The sequence below is a fragment of the Euprymna scolopes genome, chromosome 37 (assembly GCF_053919585.1).
Source record: "Euprymna scolopes isolate OS-2025 chromosome 37, ASM5391958v1, whole genome shotgun sequence".
Taxonomy (NCBI): Eukaryota; Metazoa; Mollusca; class Cephalopoda; order Sepiida; family Sepiolidae; genus Euprymna; species Euprymna scolopes.
The window spans coordinates 83767728-83780624 of record NC_136518.1 but is presented as its reverse complement, the minus strand read 5'-3'; the positions used below and the strand labels follow the sequence as shown (position 1 = coordinate 83780624).

The 12897-nt window shown below is 32.9% G+C and overlaps 1 protein-coding gene, 1 long non-coding RNA gene and 1 pseudogene across 51 annotated transcripts in view; 2 read left to right on the top strand and 1 right to left on the bottom strand.

Annotated features, from left to right (window-relative positions):
- LOC145261258 (uncharacterized) overlaps positions 1-12897 on the top strand; it is a 652396-nt gene that overhangs the window by 374043 nt on the left and 265456 nt on the right. The window lies entirely within an intron of this gene.
- The window catches only part of LOC145261263 (uncharacterized), a 72999-nt gene that overhangs the window by 57631 nt on the left and 2471 nt on the right, over positions 1-12897 (bottom strand). The window lies entirely within an intron of this gene.
- Positions 9124-9250, top strand: LOC145261373 (U2 spliceosomal RNA; annotated as a pseudogene).

Here is a 12897-nt window from a genome sequence, read left to right as displayed (position 1 = left end):
GAAACCAATAAGGGTAGCTTGCGTCTATCTGAACACTGAAATGGAGAAGTAGTTAAAAAAAAAATGAGAACGGAAATATTTTAGATCAAAAACTGGCAAGGATATTTACGAATAGAAAAAAAGTCAGCAAACCAGGTAAGTTTAATTCGAATATATTCATCTGATTTCATTAATCATTACTATTAACGACACAAATTATTTTCGGATTAAATATTTAATTAGTTAAAAAAGCAATTTATTTGGCTTTGTCGATTCATTTGTGATCTATTTGCGTTAAAAATGGTTGATATTCAATAAAAGTTATAATGCTTTAAAGTTTTCTTTTTTTTTATTCACCTTTGTCCCAAACAAGGCATATCGCCATTTGGACGTAAGGGGCTACTATTTGGAACCATGCCTAGAAAAGATTAACAAGATGTTGGTTTACATTACATTTAAACTTCTGCATATCAGTACAGTCAGGGAATTCCAAAATCTAGCTGTTCGAGGTAAGAAGCTATTCGAGTAGAAAGCTTTCTGGCATTTAGGGACTTCAACAGTGAAGGGGTGTGATTTTGTTGCTAAGCGGGTTTGTTGGGGATATGTGCGTCAAGAGGGAACAAGTGCAACGAGTTCATCAGAGCACATTTCATTAAAATATTTGTTGAACAGGCACAGAGATGCAACATTACAGCGATGTGACAGAGGTTGATGCCTAGTTGCCAAATTGGTACCTATTAGATTAGAGACTTTTTTGGGTCCTATCCAAGAGGGAGAGACTAGTGGTCGATGCACCAGACCAGATAGGCGAATGGTGGTCTTGTAGGATACTCTCAGGTGTGAGTACTTTTCTAGTGCGGTAGAGGGAACCCACCTTCCTTGCAGCAGCCTTTGCAGTGTCCTCAATATATTTGTTCCAGTTCATATTTCCTGTGAATGATAAGTTGAGGAGTTTGAAGGAAGAATTCTCAGGTAGGTTGTTACTAGTCATGGATATCGGTAGTTGGAGAGGCTTCTTGTAATTGGTACCGTGAATATCGATTCTGAACAAAGTAGCCATCCTTTTTAATGTAAACAAGATGTCTACTTCTTAAAGAATCGGTATTTACGCTAAGTTTAACTGTGAGCATTCTTTGTATAGCAGTCATCATGTTTATGCCAAACAAAGTGGTTACTTTGCTTGAAATCGATATCTACGCTATGTTTAAAATTTTATAGCATTTATTTTTCTGAGCAAAGGCGCCATCGCGTTTATGTTAAACTAGCAGGGCTTCCTGGCGTTACCCGGGCCAAATGTGTAACATATTCCTTTCAAAACTTGTCTATCTTTCTCTATCCATCTCTCTTTCACTCCTTTCCTCTCCGCCAAGCTCATTTCTCTCTAGCCCAACACACATACGCGTGCGCGCACACACATGCACACACACACACACACACACACACACACACATGCACGAATGTACATACACATACATGCACACGCACACGCACACAAGCACCCCCTCCCATCCCCCCATCCCCCCCCCACACACTGAAACGCTGAATATCCAGTATAACAGGAAATCGTGGGAACATGTTTACCATAAAGAACTGTTAGAAACAAGTCACATATCATTGATTATAACTATGAAATGCTTACTGCTACCTACCTAGAAAACAGAGCTATTAAGCCTGGTATAGTGATATGGGATAAGAGAGAGAGAAAGTAGCAACCCTAGTTGAAGGAAGTGCCCCTAATGAATGCTGGCTTTAACAGAACTGAGAGGGAGAATATAACGAAATACCAAGGTCTTATGTACGACATGAAAAGAAATTGGAATCTTAAGAAGATTTCCACCATTCCAGTAATCATAGGAGCAACCGGACTCAGGAATAAGAATTTCAAAAACTACCTGTTGAATATACCCAGTGAACCAAGTGTGAGAGAAATACAAATAATTGCACTCAAAGGAACGGTTAGAATTAAAAAAAAAAAAAAAAAACGATGTCTTTGTTAGAGTGACTGAAATAGTGGGTGAATGTCTACATCCGGTAGGATACCCCATCCCTATTAAAAGTAAAACGATTAGGAAATCAAAATACGAAAAAAAAAAACAAGCAACTACCCATTATATAATAGATTCCTTGTAAGATTAGGCAGCATTTTCTTTTCCAAAAAAATATAAAACACTGAAAAAACGAAACTTAATCCGGAGAATTAATAATTTTTTCTAAATTTTAGATATTATTTATCCAGGCCAACGCTGATAAAAAAAAATGCCATCCTTGTAGGTCTTTGTTTTGTAGTTTTCGACTTTTAGTTGGACGTAGAAACGTACAGACAACTGCCCAATATGTATAAGATAAATCTTTCTCTCAATGCAATATCAAAGTGCCATTCGATGTTGTCATATTCCAAACTTAATTAAAAGTAATAAATCTGGAATTAAACAAAATAATTTATTAAATGTTATGCAGTCAGCTGATATACCTATTTCAGGGATAATGGAATTGCCCAGAGGCTATAGAGATAATTGCATGTAAACACATTAGCGGGTAGTGATTCGTGGCAGTTATGGCCCCCGAATAATGACGTGTACTTTTGCAAAATATTTTTGCTTATACATTTTTTATACTCTACCACCGTGTTTGTCTTGATTATTGCCAGTCTGCAATTACTAGCAGAACCCATGAAAATTCCACGGTAGTTAAAATTGTTTTTAAAACACATTATAAATAAAACAAATAAAAATTATAATAAAACAAATGACAACGATTTATTTATTGCCGACTATTGTTCTCATCGTTCTTAGCTGTTGTTTCATGACGTTTCGGCCAACTATTCCTCTGCCCTTCGTCAGGTGGTAACCACGACGGGATAGGAACTTTGAATCTCCTAACTGCATCCTCAGCAATTACTGCCTTCCATAGTTGTCGTCTCACCATGCACTTAGGAGATTCAGAGTTCCTATCCGTCGCGGTTACCACCTGATGAAGACCAGTGGAATAGTTGGCCGAAACGTCATGAAAAAACAACTAATAAAGATGAGGATAATAATCTGCAATAAAATAAATTAATAAATAAAACTCATCTCAATAATGAATTCCAATTAAATAATATACACAGGAAACGATGTTGAAAGTGGTTGAAAGTCTTCTGTTTCTTGAGACGTATTCTGCTACAACGTGTTGGGTCCTGGATGTCTACATGCTAACGCACGTATTTTGTCTGTCTGTTCATTCGTATATCATGCTGACGTATGAAATTGCATTTTGTCGGTCCACTCGTCAAGTTGTCAAACTTAAGTTTTAAATATCATTTGTCGATCTATTTGCCTGTCTGTACATCTGCCAGGCTTAAGTTTGAAAGCATATTTTGCACCTCCCTCTGTCTGTGTGTGTGTCAAGCTAAATCCCGTCATAGTTACCACCTGACGAAGGCCAGAGGAATAGTTGGCCGAAACGTCGTGAAACAACAACCAAGAAAGATGAGAATAATAGTCCGCCATTAATAAATTAATAAATACTCATCTCAGCAATGAATTCCAATTAAAGAATATAAATAACGACGAATTTAAAACAATTTTTATAGCAAATTAATTTTTTTTAACCTTTTTAAGATAAAAAAAAAATTGATTTTCAAAAATTTATATGAAAATTCAACACTTTGATTTTTGTTTTTTTTCTGAATAATTTTTTAATATGACGAAACAGATGTCAATTCACTTGCATCACTTGCACATTTTTTTTTTTAATTTTAAAAAGAAACTATAATAATAAAACTTAGTCTCCTCTCGACATGATTAATTTTTTAATTATAAAATTTGGAAACTGTAAGCAGACAGCCATGTTTATTTATTCATATTTTCATTTTTGGAGAGGAAATGGTTTAATGATTTTTAACTGATAAAAAGCGACTATAAAAGGGAGGTAATTCGTTTCCCATTAATTAATGTTTGTGATGATGATGGTTGTTTTGTGACACCGGACGTACGGAAAAGTAAATTAATATACAGTTTAACCCGGATATAAGGCACCCGAATATAAGAAAACCGGATATAGGGGATTTTGTCTTGTCCCAAATTAAAGCCTGTATCAATGTACAGTGAAAACCCGGATAGAAGAACACCGGATATAATGATAACCCGAATATAAGAGAGATTAGTGGTCGGAGAAGAGGTCTCTTATATCCGGGTTACGCTCTATGGATTTTTGAAATGCATATATTGTGAATAACATTATTGCATTTACTTTTAGAAAAACAAAACAAAAAAACAAGCACGTGTTTATGGCTAGAAGGAGGCATTAGGTTGGTTGGTTGGTTGGTTTTTGTTTTATGGCATATCAACCTTTTTCAGGTTATTTAATGCCAAATCCAGTGATTTTGAAGAACAATTTTTTAATAGAGTATATATATATTTTTTTTTAAGTCGGTTTCTATTTAACCCATAGTTGGGACCCTAACAGGTACTATCAGTCCGGGTCAGAGTGGACCTGGGAGCAATGGCAATAAAAGGGTGTCTCTGTAGGTTTTATTTCTTTTTTATGGCGGTTTCAAATAACCAAAAGTTTTAGACCAACCAGAAAAAAGGTTAATTATTCTATTTTTTTTTTTTTTCATTAAAGTTTATTATCATTTATATGTAGATACATTTTATTTTTAGTTTATATTTAACAAAAAATATTAGAAATACGCCACCACAGCTCTAGCAGTATCAGAATTTTTGTAGGAATTTTTGACACCCCTAACACGAAACTGCGAATACAATATAAAAATCTCGTAATTTCTCTGTTAAAAGTGGGTTATTTATTTTCTTTATGGATTATACTTCCAAAATAAACTATTACAGTTGTTTTAAAAGTAATAAAAATATTTTTATTTTTTTTTAAAACAGTAATGAATTTTCCGAACTCAATATTTTTCAATTTTTAAACTCAATATTTTTAAATTTTAAAAATCTATCAAAATTTTTCTATTGATTCTATTTTTACGATATTTTCAGGGTCAATGTGAAATTTTATGTTCTTTCCAATAAACCGAATATAATATTTTAGACAAACGTTTTTTTTAAATTCACGCCCCCCCATTTTCACGCCCCCCCATTTTCACGCCCCCCCCATTTTGAAATGTCTATTAAAAAGTAAATAATTAATTTATGTTTAATAGGTTTATATATCACAAATTGAAGAGAAAAGGTCAATAAATAATATATTCAAATTTAAAACAAAAAAAAAAAATCAGTTTTTTAGAAATTTACCTGTAAAGTCCGAAGTTTAAAACCTTATTTTATAAGAACACATTTTTTCTTTTTGTCTTTTTTTTTTTTTTTTTAATGAAACCTTGGTCCTTGCTCCTTTAATTGAAAAAAAAATTAGGGCTTGAATTACATTTTTCGAGGAGTTATAAGCTTAGAAAGATAGGGGGTCGAATAATTTACGCCTCTCATTTTGAAATGTCTATTAAAAAGTAAATAATTAATTTATGTTTAATAGGTTTATATATCACAAATTGAAGAGAAAAGGTCAATAAATAATATATTCAAATTTAAAACAAAAAAAAAAATCAGTTTTTTAGAAATTTACCTGTAAAGTCCGAAGTTTAAAACCTTTTTAAAAAAAAAAAAACACATTGTTTTGTTTTGTTTTTTTTTTAAATAAAACCTTGGTCCTTACTCCTTTAATTGAAAAAAAAAATTAGGGCTTGAATTACATTTTTCGAGGAGTTATAAGCTTGGAAAGATGGGGTGGAATTATTCACTATTTTCACGAAATTTCTGACACTGCTACCACAGCTCCACACTCCCCAAAGCTCGCAAGCTGGGGCCTCACCATCGGAGGCATTAGGAATCTATCTGGAAGCGATGAGGTTGTCAAACCGAAAAAGGCGGAGAAACATTGTTCTACGCTAATGTGGTTTTGTAGATAAATCTGTCTCGTCCAGCTTTTTTGAAGAAAGATTTTATTTTCATCATGGCTTAATTGCCATTTTCAATTCTGGATTCAACATCAGTGTTAATTGACTTTCCTGTTCAATCCGAGAGATTCCAAAACTGAGGCAGCAGCTGATTGGTCGATAAAGAAAGCAAAGAAAGAATTGTTTATTCTTGAGTCAAGTGTGACTCGTGCCATACTCTCCTTTCTCGATTCGTAGAAATTTTATCCAAATAAAAATGTGCAGGTGAGGGAGAATATATATATATATGTGTGTGTGTGTGTGTGTGTGTGTGTGTGTGTGTTTTATTTTTATTTTTTATTACCCTTTTATCTGTTTGGTTACATATGTTTCGGATGTTGGACCGTGTTTACGATCTAACAGCCTCGTCAGACCTTACAGAAATGGTTGGTTAGTATTAGGAAGAATTATTTTTAGAAGAAAAAAAATGTCTGTAAAGATATGCGAGTATATTTCTTCTAAAAACAATTCTTCCTAATACTAACCAACCATTTCTGTAAGGTCTAACGAGGCTGTTAGATCGTAAACACGGTCCAACATCCGAAACATATGTAACCAAACAGATAAAGCGGTAATAAAAAAATAAAACACATATTTGCTCTGCAATAGTATTGATCACTCTCTTCAGGTTTTTACTAATTACCAGTTTTACCAAATATATATATATATATATATATTTATATATATATATATATATATATATATGAAACTGTCACCCCTGCACTGATGATTGCGTAACATGAAACACCAGTATCTGTAGATGTACATAATACACACACACACACACACACACACACACACACACACACACACATATATATATATATATATATATATATATATATATATGATGAAAATAATGGAAATAGTATTCCAACAAAATAGAGAAATAAAAAGGAACAAACCGTATTATGTGTTCATCAACGTTTCGTCTTTATTTCGAGACTTCCTCTGGATGAATGAGATTAAGAAACAAAAAAAAAAAAACTGGTGCTAAGGTAAATCGCAGTAAAACTGATGTGCAACTTTTTAAAGAACGGTGGAATTATAGAAAAGCAAAATTCACTGGTAGCCCCCCCCTCCAAATTTCTACTGCATTGAGTAGGAGAATAAGATGAGTTGTTGGGAAAGAAAGGGGACTTTTTTCTAGTCGAATTAAGGAAGTTACAAATGCTGAGTGAAGTCCAGTAACTATCAGACGACACTTACAACAAAAAGGCATGGTAAAGAAAAAGCGTCAACAAATTCTTTGCCTGCTTCCACATCACAAGGTGGGCCGCTGAAGGTTTGGTCATGAATACCAGACATGGAACATTGAGAAGTGGAAGAAAATCCTGTTTTCTGATGAGAAAAATACAATCTAGATGGTCATTTCCAGATAACTTCACTTTTATAATATATATATATATATATATATATATATATATATATATATATATATATATATATATATATATATATATATAAGCATGATAAGACACTGATAGAATTCAGATGAAAAATCCTGATAGATATTACTTAAAGTAATACTTTCAAGGTGATCCTAGCCAAAAAGGAAAAGCTCAATATTTAAGAATAGATCAATATATAAGTTTTGTGGTTTTATTTTAAATTCTGAAAAAAAAAACATATAGAGACATATATTCGATTTAAGAATTTATTGTTTGACAAAAGGAATATATAGAAAGGGTTATTTTAATTTCCATAATCCATGGATTTTCAACAATGGCTCACATCATCAGAGGAAAAGAAATGCAGTTAGCAAAATATTCAGCTGCGAATGGACGCTATCTTGCTTTTCAGCACAATTATTGAAAATAGTTTTTTGAGTGGTTGTGGATAATTATATGGAGAAAATTATACTATTGATTTCGAGGTCCATCGCACACTTAATTCAATGCTCAAATTCTATTACTCATGGGGATAATTACAATGGAATAGTATATCCACCCAATTTCGGATATACTTTGTCAACACCGAGAAAACATTTGGACCAAAACAAATAACATACAATCAACGCAACAACGAATAAGACAGCCTGGTATACTTTTCTAAATATCAGGATTGAGCAGTACGCTTTCGCTATATGGGAATATCAATTTCTCCCATGGGCCTATTTTCTACCCACCCGGATTTGTAACTCCGAATGACATTGGACTCCTTCCGATAATGGACTACCCAGGTTGTATCAACTTCTCTTTTCGTATAATTTTCTCCATATAATTATCTACAACCACCCAAAAACTATTTTCAATAATTGTGCTGAAAAGCAAAATAGCGTCCATTCACAGCTGAACATTTTGCTAAATGCATTTCATTTCCTCTGATGATATGAGCCATTATTGAAAATCCATGGATTAAGGAAATTAAAATACCCCTTTCTATATATTCCTTTGTCAAGCAATAAATTCTTAAATCGAATATATGCCTCTATATGTTGTTTTTTCAGAATTTAAAATTAAACCACGAAACTTACATATATACATATATATATATATATATTTATTTGCTTATATATTTAAACTTATATATATATATATATATATATATATATATATATATATATATATATATATATATATATATATCAGTATGCATATTGGCAGTAAGTCGTTATTAAAACACGTTTAATTAAATACGACAGGGTTTTTTTCTTTTTTTAGTCGCATGCAAGCGACTCTATAAGTCACTCGGTTTGTCGGTTGGTCTGTCAGTTTGTCCGTAACACTTTTGTGCTTGGCCTTTTTGGTTAAGATCTGTTGTTACTAGATTCTGTTCATAGCTTTTTAAGCTTTGTTTTGGCCTTTTGGCCAAGATCAAAGTGTAATATCTGTTCCGGCAGATACTGCAAGCAAAGACCATATGTGGGGGAAACCCCACATATAAGACCTTGGTCAATGTAGGGGCAGCCCTTCATACCAATTGTCACTATCCAGCTCCCATTTCCCACCCATCGGGAGCTGGTCCCATTTTTCCCTCCCCCTCTCTCTCTCCACATTAAAAAACGGCCTTGTGCCTAATTTGCTCAGTGGGGAAGCAAATAAATACAAACCCCACATATAAGACCTTGGTCAATGTAGGGGCAACCCTTCATACCAATTGTCACTATCCAGCCCCCCTACTCCCCTGGGAGTTGGTCCCCATTTCCCCTTCACTCTTCACATTAAAAATCGGCCTTGTGCCTAATTTGCTCGGTGGGGGAGCAAATAAATACCGTTTTCTTGGCCTTTTGGCCAAGATCAAAGTGTAGTATCCGTTCTTACTTCATGCTGTACTTATTGTGATATAAAGTGGGGGATCACTTTTCTGTATTAATTTAATGTAAAATGGTCACCCACTTTACAACCAGTCAGTCTCAAAGCCATTCAAGTCATTCTCCAGATCATTCAAGTTGTTTTTAAAGGATTCTAGTTATTTTTTAAGAATTCAAGTCATTCTTAAGGTCATTCAATTCATCCTTAAGTTCATTAAAGTCATTCTAAGTCATTTACTTTTTATTTATTTAAGTCATTTCAGCCCATTTTTCGCTCATTTTAGTTTATCTTTAAGAATTTCATGTCAATCCTACATTCACGCATTCATTCATTACACGAGAGCACGCGACTAATGGCTATTGGCCTTGTTTCTGTTGATTTTCTCTGGAGCATTTTTCTTACTTTCAGTTGCTAAATTTTGTATTGGGTTGTCGAGTGATTATTTGTCAGCCATTTTCCTTGAGCGCTTTCGATCATTGATTGTCGTCAGGAGCAATTTTATTGTTGTTAATTTTACCAACTGAAACAAGAAAACATGCTCGGCAGGTCGAGAAAATCAAGATGAGCCTGGATATATATATATATATATATATATATATATATATATATATATATATATATATATATATATATATATATATATACAACGATGAAGACTGAAGGATCGGTCGAAATTATGTACATGTAAAAAACGTGTTTTTAATTTTTTTTCATAATATCATTTTGTATTCCTGCACGTCACCAATTGAAAACGAAAAAAGAAAAGTTATAAGCTTTTATACTTTTCGTATTCTTCTTTATACATTTCCATTCATATATGTGTGTGTGTGTGTGTGTGTGTGTGTGTGTGTGTGTGTGTGTGTGTGTGTGTGTGTGTGTGTGTGTGTGTGTGTGTGTATTGTTTTAATAAAAACCAAGACTTCAAAGAATGGGTTGATAGCAACAAATAGTGTATTGCAACGTTAGTTACAATTGTTTCAAAACTATTCGGACAAATCCAAACATTATGTCGTTTGAAAATTTTCACAAGAACCGCGTTTCTTCAGATTTATTGAATAGAAACACTTTAACAACAAAATTGTGGAAACCATTTCCTTATAAGGAAAAGAAAACAAGCGAAAGTATTTTACCTACATCGCATCCTAAATTTTTAAAACAATATATGGATGTTCAATTATGAAATATAATAATTTTGTAGTTTACAGTTTAAGTCGTCTCTTTTTGGCTTAAAACTTATTGGTATAAGAACGATTACCGAATTCTCAATTATATAAACCCAGTAAAATTCGGAATGCTACAAATAAGACTCTCTCTCTCTCTCTCTCTCTCTCTCTCTCTATATATATATATATATATATATATATATATATATATATATATATATATATATATATATTATTCCAGGTTAATATTTTCCAGAGGTGAAACAACCAATGAAGTTCTAACGAGGTTCATACAAGAGTGCTCAGTGACGAAGTAGAGAAGGATATACTTTTTATTTGTTTTACATAAGCATTAATATGTCGCTACAGACTGACCGAAACATGCTTATGAATGTGTAGCGACATACAAATACTTATGTAAAACAAGTCAAAAGTTATATATATATATATATATATATATATATATATATAGGGTGGCCCCAAAAAACTGACCCCAAATCTAATTAGGCCCCGTTTCTTAGTGTTTTGTCCGAATGAAATGAAACTTTGGTCATAACTAGTTTATTATATTCAAAACATCACATCAAAACACAAGGGTCTGTGGCCTTTTTTTCTCTGTTCTACAGCATATATTCTAGATGTCCTCCATTTAGCTTCTTTTTTTTGGGGGGGGGTCACCCTATATGTATAAAGAGAGAGAGAAAATAAGAGAGAGAAACTTAGAAGGTGAAGTAATTGAGATTAGATTGGTCTGAGCTCTTTACACAGAGATCAAAAGGCATGAGGTAGCTTGAAGGCAGAAAAAAGGTAGAGCTTTTTATAAGGCAGAGATTAATAAAGTTAGGGAACAACATGATAAGGAAGCCGAATATAACGCAAAAGATTAATGGGGGATGAGTGATGAAGCTAATTTCTTTCAATTCTAGATGTCCGTCTGATTTTGGTATGGACCAGATGGCTAAATAATTATCTGAAAAGTAATACTTATACGACGCAACCTTTTTTTTTTTTTACCTCAATGTTGCCCCCTCCTCCCCAGATCAGATAAATATTTTCATTGCAAGCTAAATTAAATAAGGAAATATCTATTTATTTGGTTTAGATCTAAATTCAGTTGATGTGATGGTCAGAATATAAAATTGAGTCAGTCGAATTTTTAATTTTTGTCATCGATGCATTAAAACCGACCAAATCAATATTTGATTCTGATTCGCCATTTCCTCTTGCTATCCTTGAAGTATGTTATGAACAACAACAAAATGTCCATCGATTTCTTTCTTTCTAGAAATTACTTTATCCTGGTAGGAAGAAAACTCTTAATTTGCCGTCTAACACATGTCACTATGTAAAATGGACGTTAACCGATAATGATGGTGATGGTGATGGTGATGATCGTTGATTCTCTTTGTTTTTATAACAAAAACAAATATTTGCAAACAGCAGTATCGCTAGTTAACGTTTCTTCGATTATTTCAACATTGATAACTTGAAAAAAAAAAAAGTGAATCTTACTAAAACAAAGTGATGATCAGTAGTTGTAGTGCTGAAATGTTCCACAAAAGTTTGTGGAAAGAGAATTGGATGCACTTTAGTTGTTGTGGAACCTGTAATCATTGGGTACACAAGAGGTGTAGTAGAATTACTGGTAGATTAAGAGAGAGAGAGAGAGAGAGAGAGAGAGAGAGAGAGAGAGAGAGAGTAATCAATTCGTGTGCAAGAAGTGGCAAACTGAAAACTCAGATATGGAAAAAGGTATATCTGGATGTCGAAGCCATTGAGGTTGTCAAGAAGTTTTATTACCTTGATGAAACCATTACAACACAGGTTGGAACAGGTGCTAGACTGATTATGTAATCCAATTACTTAAAACCATAAAACGGCCATAGGAGTTCTTACACCGGCTAACTTATCCATAAGTGAAAAATCTTTAACGATTCCAAACAATCTTTATTCCCCGACTGCTTGCAAACAGACTTTTCTACAAACCTAGATTACAAACATTTTTGGATTTCAATTTGAATCTATTTGTCAACAGTATAATTCCGGATTCTTCTTCTGAGAACATTGACTCTTATCATCATTTCGTCTTGAAAATACTTGAACTCTCCATTTCTTTTTGTCTGGTTTCGTAAATCATTGACTTAATTTATCCTTTTATTTTTCATTTTCTGTCCATTTTATGAACTTTTTGCACTAAAAACTTATTTTGCCTTTATGACTAGTTTTCATATAATTCTGTTTCAATTAATGTCAGTACCAGCAAATTCATAGCTTTGCTATATTATTCATTTGTTAATATCTTGAGGAAATGTTAATATATCTTATGGGAGTATCCTGTCGAACAATAAATTCATGTAAAATATAATTTACAGTCTTAAATTTGTGTTATATAACAAGCTATATTACCTATCTTGGTTGTATTGAGCTTTTTATTTGCTTGGGATTACTATACAAATATTAATATTATATATATATATATATATATATATATATATATATATATATATATATAAGTGTGTGTGTGTGTGTGTGTGTGTGTGTGTGTGTGTGTGTGTGTGTACATTTCACT